We start from the raw sequence: 14,913 nt of genomic DNA on the forward strand, positions 1-14,913 counted from the left end.
GGTCCATGTTTCTTTAAAATGACCCTGTACTTGCTGCATTTAATGGAGCTACTTAACTGAAGGTCCATTGTTCTGAAAAGCACACAAATTAGCTACATTTAATTCAATGGAGGTCCTGCAAACCTTAATCATCCTTAAAGTCGACTGTACTTAGTGTGACATGTCATTCAGTCTGCTGCAGAGATTTGTTTTCAAGAAAGCATCCATCAACAAACAAGAGAGTACCCTAATCTGGAAACCTTCTAGTCAAACCCAAACTCAGGTAACTGCAGCTGCAAATTATTGCATGTGTGATATGAAAGTGACTTGATTTTCTTTTAATATTAAGTGTTTTAAAATTGTGTTTTACTTACAGTGAATTAATTGAAGAAACAAAACCTTGCAGTGAAATGAGCATGTTAATATTACTACTAGATTTAATGACAAAGGAGGGCATTAGTAAGACTATTATTATTATCATTATTATTATACAATTATTTTGTCATAAACACAATAACAATTATTTCTCTTTGCACTGCTTTTATATGACTATTATGTTTTCCCATTACCCTAAAAATAATGTAATAATTATTAAATCTTCAAAAGATATACGAGCAGTTTGTTGAAAATAAATTTACAGGAAATTGAATGAAATACCTTGATAAGTCTGGCATTTCAGGCTCTCTTAATAAAAATAGTACATGCACGTTATTTTATGTTTCTAGCAGCAGACATGCATACAATAAGACGGTGTCATTGAAAACACAAAAACTCAATAAAATGGTAATAATTAAAGTGGAAACATTACATTTTTGTCAGTTTCAAACTTGTTTTAGTTCCAATAAATGAAGGTTATCCGTGCAGTTATGCAAACATGATCACAGTTTTTTTAATGACTGGTTATTTTTGGTTATTATTGACAAATAATAACAGTTAGACCATTCATAAATACACAAAGACCAGCTAACTGTGGAAAGTCCATTGATTTTGGAGGAGGGAACGGGCTTGAATTCTAAATCTGGAAACAAAAAGATGGCCTTAGTTTGGGGACAAAAGGAACATTTTGCTGTTTTATTACTCTACATCCATTTATCAAAGTAATTATAAAAATCCAACTAAAATTGCTCATTCGGGCTTTATTGTACTTAAAATAATTTTAATGCCTCTGTTTACTCAAGTTTTACATCCTGTTGATAGTGAGTGGTACTGATGGTATTTACACAATAAGTTTCAGAAAAGAATAATTACAATAAAATCAAAAGATGCCAATAAATTGTAGTTTCTGCCTTCATTTCATAGAAACAGGAAAAAAAAGAATATTTAAATCATGATCTCTGGGTTGCATTTAATCACGTTGCCCAGTGTAAGTCTTTGAATTTGAGTTTTCTAATCAGATCTATTGAAAATACAAAGTTAAATTCCAACAAAGTGAGAAACATTTCCAATTTTTTTTTCTATAATTAAAAAAAAACAACTTAAACGGCTTGCACTTGTATAGTGCTTTATAGTCCAAGGACTCAAAACCGCTTTACACTACAGTCAGTCATTCATCCATTCATCCATTCATCCTCACATGGGGCAGGCTGACAGAAGTGAGGCTGCCATGACACCAGCACCACTGAACCCCCTGACCACCACCAGTAGGCAAGGTAGGTGAAGTGCCTTGCCCAAGGACACAACGGCTGAAACTGACAGAACGGGGGTTCAAACCAGCAACTCTCCGGTTACAGAATAAATCCCTACCTCCTGAGCCACTGCCGCCCCAGTTAAGCCTGTTTTTAACATGCTTTGGTGGTTAATTTTAAATTCCCTGCACCTCAGTGGTAATCCAAACATCTGTATTTTAATTTTTCTGAAAGTTCAAAACATGAATATGAGTTTATAATTCATAACAGAAAAAATAAAAAAATAAATAAAATCTGAACTTGTAATGTTCACTTTTTTTTCCATTTGAAATTCATGTTTCGTAAATCTATAAAAAAAAAAAATCCTGAATTTATGACTGCTTGGATGTCTTGATTGGTTTATTTCAGCTGATATAGTGAGCAAAACACTATAATAAACAAAACAAAATTCACTGACAGACCTAATCTCTGAAGAAGCTGCTGGAATCCATCATGTTAGACTTCTGCTAAGATATGCAGGTGAAGTGTTACTCACTGATGTTTCCAGTGCAGCATGCTGTTTATACCTCCTCACACTATTCAAATAACAGCATTTACTGACTGGAATGTGAAGGTGGAATAAAAATGAATTAATCCAAATAGACTTTAAATAAAAAAGTCCTCTTTTAAAGCTCACTTTCAAAGTATAAAACACGAAAATTGCTAAAACTTAGTAAGTTTTACAGATTTTTACTTGCATTTGATGTGGTAGTAGCTGAGACTGATCCTCTGAGCACCAACAGATTGTGAAAGGTCTATGCTTAAAACCTTGCCTTTAGGTATTTGTAGTCAACACTGCAACCTTCAGGAAATATTTATTGGATGTACATCTACAACCTGTTTCAAGATGGCTGCCACAGCCAACTGACAGCAGCTATAAATCAGTCAGATTTACAGATATTGTGCTAAAATATGGCGTGGTTGCAGCCAAGATTCATTAATAATACATGTATACTCCAAGTTCTACTCAGTGCACAAGATTTTTGCTTAAAACTTTGGCATCAACATTAGGAGTCAACCCTGTTTGTTTGCAAAATACCTTACGAATTGGATGGATTTTAATGAAATGTTTAGACAATAATCATTGGATGTTCAGTATATCTGCAACTGAATAACTTTTAGAGTCAGTCTTATTTAAAATGGCCACCACAGCTAATGTCAATTGCCCATAATGTTACAACTCTGTCACGTTTCAGGATAAGACAATCTTAGTCCAAAACTTTGGCGTAAAATGTGGTGGACAATATGCAAGGAATGCATATTGCAAAGACTGCTAGGCCTTACTCGTATTTATTGATTTGTAAGCTGCACAAAGCATACAGATAGTCTGCCTTCATAGAGAAAAATAAAAGTAGTAATATTTTATTTACTTATTTTCTGAGAGTTGCTTTACGACTTTACAGAAACGCTCAGGTTCATCTATAAACATTGTTTTGAGTGGCTGCGATCAACCCAATGAATATTTCACAGCTGGAAGTTGCCTCAGCAAGGCTTAGTGAAAGCCTGAATTTACACAATTTATGACCAAATGAACCTTGAGAACAAATCTATACACAAAACAAATGTCTCAACACTACAAAATGCTAATAGTCTTTTAGATTGTCTTGCTAAATTGTGAATTGCAGCAGGGGTGACAAACTTTAGAATCACTTATCAAATGTCAACAATACAAGAAATAAATGACATCGTAGTTGCAGCAAATAGACTAAATTAAGCTATGGTTGGGGTTTACATAGCCCCAATCATAGCTAAAATTATTAATGAGTAATGAACCTGATCACTGATTGCATGAACACTCATAGTTTGCACTCTTATCAAAACAGCATATCTCTGTATTGAGATATATGTTGTTTTGAAACACCCTCATCCTTTTTCCTTTATTACAATGTCAGACTCTCAGTGTTCATTGTGAGATGTTTTAGATAATCTTACTTTTTTATCTGTTTTTTTCAAAGAGATTGACTGTATCTTTTGCTGTATTTGCCAACTTATTTTGACAGCTGCTGCATGTTTAGCATCACTTCAAATCTACCTGCCACACAAGGCCAAATATTGCTATTTTCTTATTATTTCATCTTTTTTTGTTTTGTTTCTATTTTTATATCACAGTGTCAGCTCTGATCTAACCTGTAGAGAAAATGCCAAAAAGTCTTGTTGCCGTCTTTATCTTCTTGTTTTATTTCAAAGCACCTGACATGACAAAAGACAGCTTTATTCCCATCACATTTGAAGTACTGCTGCATGGATGACCAGAGGCTCACCTTGGCAAGTAGATGGCCTCAAAAAAAAGCGGGGGTGGGGGGGTTGGGGGGATAAGCCTTTGACAGAATCAGCCAGAGAGCAACCATCTTTACCCATCACACAGTGTAGGACATGAAGCGATAGAGATGGAATGCCCGGACTGGGCCAAACTGTGTGCTGGCCTCAAAAACAACATCAAGACAGCTCTCCTGCTTCAAAAGTCCGAGGCCTCAAATGGATGGAATAAGGATGACACTGAAGCCTGAGTAATATTTTCTTATTATAGGGCCCATCCAGTGATGTTACCCAGATTGTTTTTCCAGCATGATGGCCAGAAGTTGGTTGTGTATTGCCTACAGCTCAGTGCATTTAGCATCTCATTAGAGAAAGCTGATTATGGAAATATTAGTTTTAAGCAAAAGCTAGAGCAAGGCCATCACACCGCAATAGAGACTAAGTTCTGAAGTTTGAGCCTGGATTGTGAGTCACCAGCACACTGTCCCTCATACCAAACCTCTAAGCGTGACTCATTGTCATACCTTGTCCAGCCCTTAGAGCAGGACATCAGGCCCTTGCCTTTTGGGATGGAGGCAGTCTGGGACTTGAGAGGGTGCATTTATTAGGTAGCCATATCTAGATGAGAGCCTGCTTCAGTCTGCGGGGTAACCGACATCAAAAAGACAATTCATTGTCAGACACGGAATCGAGATGCATGTTACCGAGGTGATGGAGGGCGCAACTTGCATGTAAGCCCCAAGGAGAACAACAGATGGAAGAATGGACAGCAACCAATCCTCACTCTGGCCTGGATAAACATCAGTGGTGTTTTTGTCTCTTTGTTCTCTGGTGTTCTTTGGCTCCTACCTACATCTGGCTGGTACGTGTGACTGGCTCAAAGACCTCCATCCTTTGCCATCCTTCACCACATCTTCCTATGACTAAGACCACTGAGTCAGGTGCTGTTGTTGGTGAGAGACCTAACTCCAACCAGGGTGGGCTTTGTTTGATATTGCTAGCAAATAAAACTTTTATTTTAAATGACTCATTCACTGCCTGTGCTTTGTATTTTGTTTGTGATGGATACCTGGCAGTGTGTTGATGAGTCAAGCTCTTTTTTTTTTTTTTACTTTGACCCCCAGTCGTACTTATTTTCACATACAGAGTACTACTAGATGTGTTGGGAAAATAGCAGCTGGTTTTACAAAGACATCCAGACTATTGTCGAGCATGAAACAACTATTTTGCTGCTTTTAACTAGAACCACCTAAAGCTTTAACAACAAAGGACGTTTTGCTGTAAGAGGTCTCAGGTAAACGTATGATCATGTGGTTCACTGACGTAAGCTAAAGGAGCCCTATAGGGGCAGCACAATTCCACACAAACAAGTACAAAATACCAGTCAGAATACAGATATATGACTGCTATGGTTCCTCTTGCACTGCTCCACTTTTTAAACCAATATAAAAAAATGGGAACAATTTTTGTTTGCTTGAAATAATTTCAGTGTAATGGTTATTAAAGAAGAAATGAAATGTATTTGCGTGTAAAGGAGAAAGACATCCACACAGTGAACCAATTGCTTCATGCACCCTATTTCCCCAAGAAAATATGAGTCTTTCTGGTAATGTCACGCAGGCCATGAATTGTAACTCTGCTCACCATATTGCTCCATGCAGCCCCACTCAGGCAGGCTGCTGTATGAAAATGAAAGGATGATTAGTGTGTTTATGCCACCAGTGAAAATTCAATTCACAGTGGGCTGGAGCAAAGCATAAAGGCAAACTGTTGAGCCAGCCACACACACACACATACACACAACTGAAAAAATCATCATCATCATCATCTTCATCATCATCAATGCCTGTGGTGTTTTATCTCTGATCATGCTTTGAGGAAGTCTGCATGTGTGTTTGGATGAAGGGAGGGAGGAAGGGGAGGGAGGGGTGCATTCTCCTGGCTCTGAATCCCAATTTCCCCTGTCTGTCCTGGGGAGTGATCTTCACGCACACAGCCTGCTCCTTGCTAGTGCACCAGCTGCTGGCGCGCGCGCGCACACACAGACACTCACTGATCGTATATGTGATAGGTGTCCCGTAGCTAATAACACTGAAGGGATGAGAGCAGGAGGGGTGAGGAAAGCCATAACTCATATATGATGGCTATGCGCAACAACCGGTTGGGAGATTGAAGAATGCACATGCCTGTACGGTGAGATCGCAGGCGCGCGAGTAGACACGCACGCGGCTTTTACTGAAATGTCACCTCTGAATCACAGCTGTAACTTATGCTACCACTTTATGCGTAAGAAGGGGAGGAAGATAGTGGAGGGAAGGAGGGATGTGCGTGCGCGTCTGGCTGAAAGACATCCAAACACAACCATATAGAGAAATGCGTGCGTGCGCATCAATGACAGAAGGGTCAAAGCGTCTCGCGCGCCGGCCGGCTGCGTCCTGTCCGTGACAGCGCGAGCCGGTGCACAACAAGCCCCGGAGAAATGCAGCAGCATCTCCCATTCAGCAGCCGGAATGTGAAGGGCAAAGCTGGAGACACTTGGATGAGACGTGGCGCAACATTTTTACCTTCAGCGTGGAAGACAACAGGGACAGAGTCCAACAGAAGACACGAGAAGAATTTACTCACTGGTTTCAGGAGCCCCACACTCTTCCTCTTCTTCTTCTTCCTCTTCTTTTGCTCTCCAGGTCTTCTCTCCGTGCACGAAAATCCATCCATCCATCCCTCCGCTGGACATTTCCTGCGGCATACAGCCGGATCGATTCTGTTATTGCGGGACCCTGTCCTCGGGATGAAACGACAACATGTTAACCCCCCCCTAAAAATAGAAATCAGACAGGGAGTCACGCGCACACGAGCCGCACACACAGTTTGGACCTTTCCTGCTCTCGGTGAGGCTACATGTTGCTGACTGCTACCTCTCCGTCCCTCTCACTCACTCCCTCACTCACTCACTCTCTGCTCTCCCGTGATTTTGTTAAAATTCAGTATGTACGCTCCGTCACCTAGCAACGTCTCTCTACCTCCCTCCCTGTTTTCCTCCCTCCTTCTCCTCCTCATCACTTCCTCACGACACGTGTTGAATGCTAAACTAAGTTCCCCATGTGGGATGATTCCTTTAATCTGTTCCTAAACAGGTTTTTCCTCCCAGTTTTTTTTTCTTTCATTCATAATGTCATTTCATCGACTCCATCATTTTTTTTTAACCACCAGTTATTTTCTTTTCATCCCCTGTGGTACCCCTACATCTTTTTCTTTTTCATTTTCTGTTTCACCCCAAACCCAGTTTCTTTCATTTGATGTGCAGCAAAATAATCCCTTGCTTAATGATCCTATGAACCTATTATAATCAAATATTTACTCAAGTGTGTGCCATATAGAATAAAAATGACAAAAAAAGAACAATTGCAACTTTTAAGCATCCTACATCTTCTTTAAGTATATCTTTTGTACACTTTCTTGCAATCTGTTAATGTTTTCTAGGAATAATTCTCCATGTTTTCTTTGGACATTGTCTGCTTTATTTTCTTACAGATTTTTTTTTTTAGTGTTTAGTTCTTTCACCCGCACATAATTTAAAGCAGAACCAGTTTTAGTTTGTATTTTCAGACATTTTGTTCTTTGCGGTATGTTGAAAAGATCCTTGGTTTGTTTCATCCACTTCCTTAAAGCTGCACATAAAAATGACACATTTTTAAGGAACAAAATGTGATATTTAGATAACTGCTCTTTAAAAGGGTAGGTCAATAAATAAATAAATAAATAAGGCTCTCAGCTTTTGATTTTAATCGCCTGTGAAAAAAACACTTGCATATCTCATTAACAATTATTGATTGATTGTCTAAGTGAGTTTTTTCAGGGTTTTTTAAGATGGGCAAAATAAGCAAATTGGCTCTATTTAAGAAACCCTTATACAATACTAATTATTTACTGTACTATCAGTAATTGATTGATTAGGTGTTTAAAGATAGATTTTGTGTTTTTTAATTGATATATTTATGATCCTCATTGTCCTAATAAAATAATAATAAAACATGTACAACATGTACAACAGGAAACTGGGCGGTGTCTGTGGGAAACATCTGTGATGTGTTTTTTTCCATAGATGCAAGCAAAGACATTTGGTGGCCATGAGCTGTTTGCTATATTTCCTGAAGCCGTAAAATAAATAAATAATATTAATAAGCAGAGAGATATAGAGACATTGATGCAGTTGTTAAATCATGCTGTTGCCATGTAGGAATGTGCTTGTTTTACATCAGTTTATACAGGTCGGGATGAGAGGCAGGAGGAATTGTTAACACTAAGGTTCATATCTTAATTTAGGCTTTCCTGTGTGGGGTTTGCATGTTCTCCATGTGCATGCTTGTTTGTCTCCAGTTTCTCTGGTTTCCTCTTACAGTCCAGAAACATGCATGTTCGGTTAATTGGAGATTTGAAATAGACCTTCAGTGTGAGTGTGTGCTTTCATGGATGTTTGTTTGCCTGTCCTTGTTTGTCTGTGATGGACTAGAGACCTGTCCATGATGTTGGTCGCTGGAGACAGTCAGCAGCTCCCTGCAACCCTGAACAACAATTAGGTGAATACAGAGCAGAATTAAAGCGGCTGCAAAAAGTGGACAGATGGATTAAGATTTGAAAAAGCTGACAATATTTGATATAAAAAAATCTGAAAGACCTTCAGAAAGTTCTGCAATTTGTTGGTCAGGACCATTTTTTAATATCATAAACAATTATAAGAAAAAAGAAATGAAAGCAAATTTTAGAGAAATTAGTCAATGTTTATGTTCAACTTTCTCAAAAAAAATCAGTAACTTTTTCTTTTCTTTGGCTTGCATTCATCTAAACCTGCCTTGTTTTCCTTGTTTGTTCTGATTCCTGCATTTATCTTCAACCAACTAATCAAATCTAATAGACCTGTAGGGGAATGTAAATAATGTGTGCACAGTGTGATATATTGTATTAATGCTGATTCAGCATTTACACTGTTTCCATTTTTTTCCACATGTATTTCTTGCAATCTAACCACTTCTGCATACATTGTGCTATTTTACCCATTCATATAAGACAATGGGGTGGCATAGTGTGACAGTGGTTAGCGCTGTTGCTTCACAGCAAGAAGGTCACAGGTTTGCCTCCCGTCTCAGGCCTTTCTGCGTGGAGTTTACCTGTTCTCCCCATCCATGCATGTTATGTTAATTGATAACTCTAAATTATCCCCAGGTGTGAGTGAGAGAGTGAATGGTTGTTTGTCTGTTTGTCTTTATGTGTCTCTGTGATGGACTTGTGACCTGTCCAGGGTGTCCCCCACCTCTCGCACAGGGACTGCTGGAGATGGATACCAACTCCCCCACGACCAGGAAAGGAAAAGGCTAGTAAAGGAAAGAATGGATGGATACAACGAAACGCTCAATTCAATCAGGAGATAGTTGCTATAACTTGTTTTTTTTTTACATTTTTTTCAAAGTTTTTAACTTTATTTAGAAATACTTTCCCCAAACAATGCATTGAGATCTCAAATTTCTTCAAAAACATTTTCTGTTAAAGCTGCTTCAGTACTACTTTTGCTTACTGTATTTTTGTCTTCCAATCCTATATTTAGCTTTTAGCTAGCCTTTTGGTACTTTTAGCCAGTGTTCTGCTTCTTCTAGCTTTTACCTTTCAGTTTCAACTTCTTTAGCGAATTTCAGCAAAATCATTCAGCTTCAGCATTCATGCATATTTGTTAAAAAAACATTGCAATATCTTTAGATTTATTTCTTGTTTTTCATCTACATTCTTCTTTTCCCCCCGCCTGCCTCGGTACATGTGTCTTCTTGGCACAAATATAGAAAAGACAAGGAGCAGCCAGTCGCCTGTCCAGGCAGTCGGCTCAGAGAAATGTAAAAATAGACCCTAATTATTAGAGGATGGCTCAGAAGGACAGACGGGTGGCCATTTTGCCTCATGTTTACACTGCAATGTTGCTTTTGTAAATTGGACGTTAGGAATCTCTGGTCTCTAAAAGGCCTGTCTGCCAGAGGACAAATAAAATGAAGAGAGACTGCAGAGAAAATTCTCTGTTGGTACCATACAAATACTGGATAATACCGAGTGAAAGGTAACACACGCTCATACCACAGAGCAAACTGTAAGTACAGAATTATATAACGAGTAATAAAACATCTAAATTTTGGCTAGTAATTAAATGTATTTATTCATTTTTTAGCACACATTTTTCTGTTCAGGGTTATAGAAGCAACAAGAGCTTATCTCAGGTACCATCAAGGTGGAGTTGCTAATTCAAAACAACGTTGTGATTACGCTTTAGAAAAATAAAAACCAAAGCTGGCTCTAAAACTTCAGACTTATTTTTAAACTTTTAGTTGATGGGACATGATTGTCCTTGGCTTGCTGAGCTCTCCACATTGAAATAAATACAAAAAAAACAGCAAGTCGGAAGAAGAAGTCAGAGAAAACTTGGGGGGAAACTGAGGGATTTCTGCATCTATTCAATGTAGGAACATCACATAAATGGTAAATGCACTTGTATGGCACATTATCAAGTCTGAGGACACCAAAGCACTTTACCTTACAATCAGTCACCACCCATTCACACAGTGATGGTGGTAAGCTACATTGTAGCCAAAGGTGCCCTGAGGAAGACAGACAGAAGTGAGGCTGCCATTCAATTGGCGCCACCAGTAGGCAAGGCAGGTGAAGTGTCTTGCCCAAGAACACAACAGCTGAGACGGCTGGAGCAGGGGTTCAAACTGGCAACCCACCTATTACAGAATGAACCCCGACCCCGTGAGCAACTGTCACCCTTAGTCCAAAATTGTTCCTGATATGTCAGACGAAAATTAAGGATTCAAGGATTCAAGGAGACTTTATTGTCATTCGCATCACATGAGGTGGAACGAAATTGTGAACCACGGTCCCAGATTACATCTAATATAAAATGGTGTGTAACACCATTATGTTACACTACATGGAGTCAAACGACATGAAATGTAGAAAGTCCTGTTGCGTTGTGATAACAGACAGGAAGACCTACAATAAAAGGGTAAAACTATGCTGCATCATAACTCTGTGAAACAGAAAACAGCATGAGACCAGGCTGGCTATAGTAATGAAGCGTCTGCAAGCACGTTTCAGGCAAAAAAGAAAAAAGAAAAGAAAAGAACATCTATAGCTTTGTAGACAGTCCATCAAACAGCATGGTTGTGGTCTATGGGTTTTGATCTTGGATTTTCTTTGATTCTTGTCAATAATATTTGTTTTTTTCCTTGTGTTTATCTTGAGTTTATTCCATGTTCTATTTTCTGGCTAGTTGTTCTTCCCATTTCATTCTGTAGCTTGTTGCTCTGTTCATTTCTGTCCTGATCCATCTGTTTGCTCTGTTCCTTGTACCCCCACCCAGCCTATGTATATATCTATCTATGTGTGTGTGTGTGTGCGTGTGTGTGTATGTATCTCTTTTTGTTCTCTGCCAGTTCATCGTCATTACTGTCCAGTTTGCAAGAACTGAAGCTATTGTTTGGGTTTTCATCTTTAGATTTCTTATCAGGTTCTTAAATTTTCTTTTCTGTAAGTTGAATAACAATAATTTTTGTTTACATCTTATCTGCAACTTGCCATTTATTCTCAGTGTGGGTCTTGTGACAGGTGTAAACGTTGGTGTCAACACTATATGTCTATGTGCCATTATTTCATTCAGTGCATGAATCTTTGCTGAATAAAAAAAAAAGTCAAAGATTTTGAAAATATATAGCATGTGACAGTTTTAATTTGACTTACTGTTGGGTCCAACTATGGAACTTTTTTAAAACTTTGCGTTTCAACTTGTTTTTACAGTTTCATCGATACTGAATGAGCTGGCAATTTGATACTTTGGGCAATACCTATTTCATGTAGGGTGAAAGGGTGTGTTTTTTTTGTTTTTCAGCCAAATCAATAATTATTTTGCGATTTAGGTAAATGACCACTGCAACTGGCAAAACTGTGAGCATAAATGAAATGAACCCAACAAATATCATAAGAGACTGAACTTGGAAATGATTTAATTCTTTAAATATCTGCAGTATTGTGAAACTGAGAACAGTGCATCAACATGTGATGAAGCAGAACAAAACACCTGCAGGAGACGACAGAAGAATTACAGGTGAATGTGTAGTGAGGTATCTGGAGGCTGAATGATGACCATATAATATTTATCTATGTGTTCTGCTTTTATCTCCACACTGCTGAAGCAAGATGGGTTGAGCACTGCACCCTGAAAACATCTTTTTGCCTTTGACCTGAGGAATGGGTTTGTAATGACACACTATATAAAGAACACTGTGATGCTTTAATGGTTATTTCTGCTGTTGCTTGCAGAGGAAAGATCTTAGAAGCAAAATAAAAAAGGAAAGAAAATGAAAAACCTTTTGAATTTAAACCAGTGACAAAATGTAAAGGAATTTCAGAAAAGAAATTTAACTTTTGACTCCTAATCTTAAACCATCTGATCAGACTATACTTTTTTAAGGTGGGTTGACACTGTGCAATTTATGGCCCCCAACCTTCTATTAATCCATTATCTGCCACTAATTCATAGTTGGATCACAGAGGCAACATGTGCAGGAGGGAAACCTAGACACCACTCTCCCCAGCAACACCCTCCAGCTCTTCCTGGGGGAGCTCAAGGCGTTCCCAGGCCAGAGAGGATACATAATCCAAATTTTGGGTCTGCCCAAAGTTCTCCCAGTGGAACATGCCTGGAAAACATCCTGTGGGAGGCGTTCTAATCAGATGCTAGAACCACCTCAACAGACTCATTCGATTGTAGAGGAGCGGCGGCTTTACCTGGATGATGGAGCCACTCACCTTATCTCTAATGTTGAGCCCACCCCCCATTACAGAGGAAGCTCATTTCAGCTGCTTAGACCCAGAATCTTGTTTTTTCAGTCATAATCCTAAAGGAGGTAGAGGACTAGAGAGCATCTGAGTCACTATACAAAATGAAACAACTAAGATCCTGGAATACATCGAGAAGACAGCTCCCAATGATAATCTGTTAAGTGAATGTCTCAAGCAGCAGAAACCCATTGTTGAGGAGGAAAACAAGAGGAACAATAATGGAAAGATCATCCCCTGCATGGTATGTGCCATCAGCAGATTGAGAAAGTGTCTGATATCAACAGATTATACTAGTGGCTAAAGAGGGCTTGACTAAAGGACAGCACAGAGTCACTACAAGTACAAGAGCAGGCCCTCAGCACAAGAGCAATAAAGGCTGGGTCTACCATACATGATGGGACCCAAGATGCAGGCTGTGTAAAGACGCCCCTGAGACAGTCCAGCACATAGAAGCAGGATCTAAGATATAGGTAAGCAAAGGGTATATGGAATGTCATAAACAAATGGCTAGAACAGTGTACAAGAACAGTTGTGCTGAGTATGGACTGGAGGTCCACAGTCAAAGTGGGCAGAGCTAACATACTAAGATACTGTGGGACATCCAGGAACCTGAGCTTGAAGTATGTAGGTGTGTGTGTGTGTGTGTGTGTGTGTGTGTGTGTGTGTGTGTGTGTGTGTGTGTGTGTGTGTGTGTGTGTGTGTGTGTGTGTGTATGTGTGTGTATATATATATATAAAGCCAAAGGCATTCTATCAAGGTACCATGCTGGAATTCACTGAGCTCCAGAGAGCATCTCATTCTTTAATAAGTGTTAGTAGAAGCAGTCTGCATGCCTAGGTACTTGATTTTATACACCTGTGGCCATATAAATGATTGGAACACCTGAATTCAGTGATTTGGATGGGTGAGTGAATACTTTTAGAAATATAGTGTGTGTGTGTGTGTGTGTATGAGTGCAAAGTGCATTTGATGACCCTCTGATTTTAAGTGTTTGGTTCACTCAGTGTCTCCAAGGGCACTTGATAATTTGCCCTCATTCAGCCCATTCTCACACACAATGCCTCTGCTTAATGACTGGTGCAATTTATTGTTCACTACTTGACATTTCAACATGTGGCCAAAGGGAGGTGCCAACCATGTGATCAGTGGATGACCTACATGCTGTGCCTCACCTCTAACACAGCATCAGCCAGTTTGCATTAACGTACTTGAGCTGACTGTAGCTCAGGAAGGATCTACTAATCACAAGATTGGCAGTTTGATCCTGGCTCCCTCACTGCATACATTGAAGTGTCCTTGGACAAAACATGGAACCATGTGTTGTGTCCTTTCCATGAATCTGTGTGTGAATTAGAGAAGAAAACAACATTGTATATTTTATGAGAGACTAGTGATAGTGTTGTGTGAATGTGGGTAGATATTGACTAAGATGTAAAAAGTTAATTGAGAAATGCTCTATAAATGGGCTGTTTTCTAATTGCAAATATTAAAACATCAATTTAAATTGAAATTTTGGATTTGAACCATGACGTAGTTCAAAGCAAAATGCAATCCTCCTTTAAGGAGCATTTTATATTTATATATTATATGCTAGGTATGGTCTCAAATATATCTTCATTGACCAATTTCTGTTGTTCCGCCATCTTCACAGCTTGAGTGTGAGCCGTGGACAAAGCTACTTTCCTCACCTTGTTTCTCAAGGCTGACAGATTTGTGTCTCTGCTTCCCCGAGGCTTGAATTTCAAAGTTCATCCATTATCTCTAGAGACAGACACTCCCTGCTCCTTGTTGATCCCAGAGGAGTTCATTTTGCCACAGGCCAGACACCCCATTGAGCACACTGTACTAACATTTGTATTTGTGTTGTGTCTGTATTAACCACATAGATACTTAACACTCTTTTCTCTCTCTCTCTCTCTCTCCATCCACCAAGGCAAACAACTAAAGCCTATTTATTTATGTGTATGTTAGATCTGATTTTAATCAACCATCACTTGTATCAACAAAACATTTTGAGATGCATCGTAACATTTCCTGAATATGTTTAATTTGTGTAACCTTTTCAGCCTCTGCATCCTCATGCCTCCCTTCATGCACCATCATATATATATATATATATATATATATATATATATAT

General features: G+C 38.9%; 1 protein-coding gene across 1 annotated transcript in view; it reads right to left on the reverse strand.

Moving 5' to 3' along the window:
* grin2da (glutamate receptor, ionotropic, N-methyl D-aspartate 2D, a) overlaps nt 1-7,168 on the reverse strand; it is a 165,964-nt gene extending 158,796 nt beyond the window's left edge. Inside the window, exon 1 of the mRNA XM_017427682.3 lies at nt 6,525-7,168. The gene's annotated coding sequence lies outside the window, so the exon portion shown is untranslated. The remainder of the gene's footprint in view (nt 1-6,524) is intronic.
* Between the last annotated feature and the right edge of the window lie 7,745 nt (nt 7,169-14,913).

The sequence above is a fragment of the Kryptolebias marmoratus genome, linkage group LG5 (assembly GCF_001649575.2).
Source record: "Kryptolebias marmoratus isolate JLee-2015 linkage group LG5, ASM164957v2, whole genome shotgun sequence".
In the NCBI taxonomy this organism is placed as follows: domain Eukaryota; kingdom Metazoa; phylum Chordata; class Actinopteri; order Cyprinodontiformes; family Rivulidae; genus Kryptolebias; species Kryptolebias marmoratus.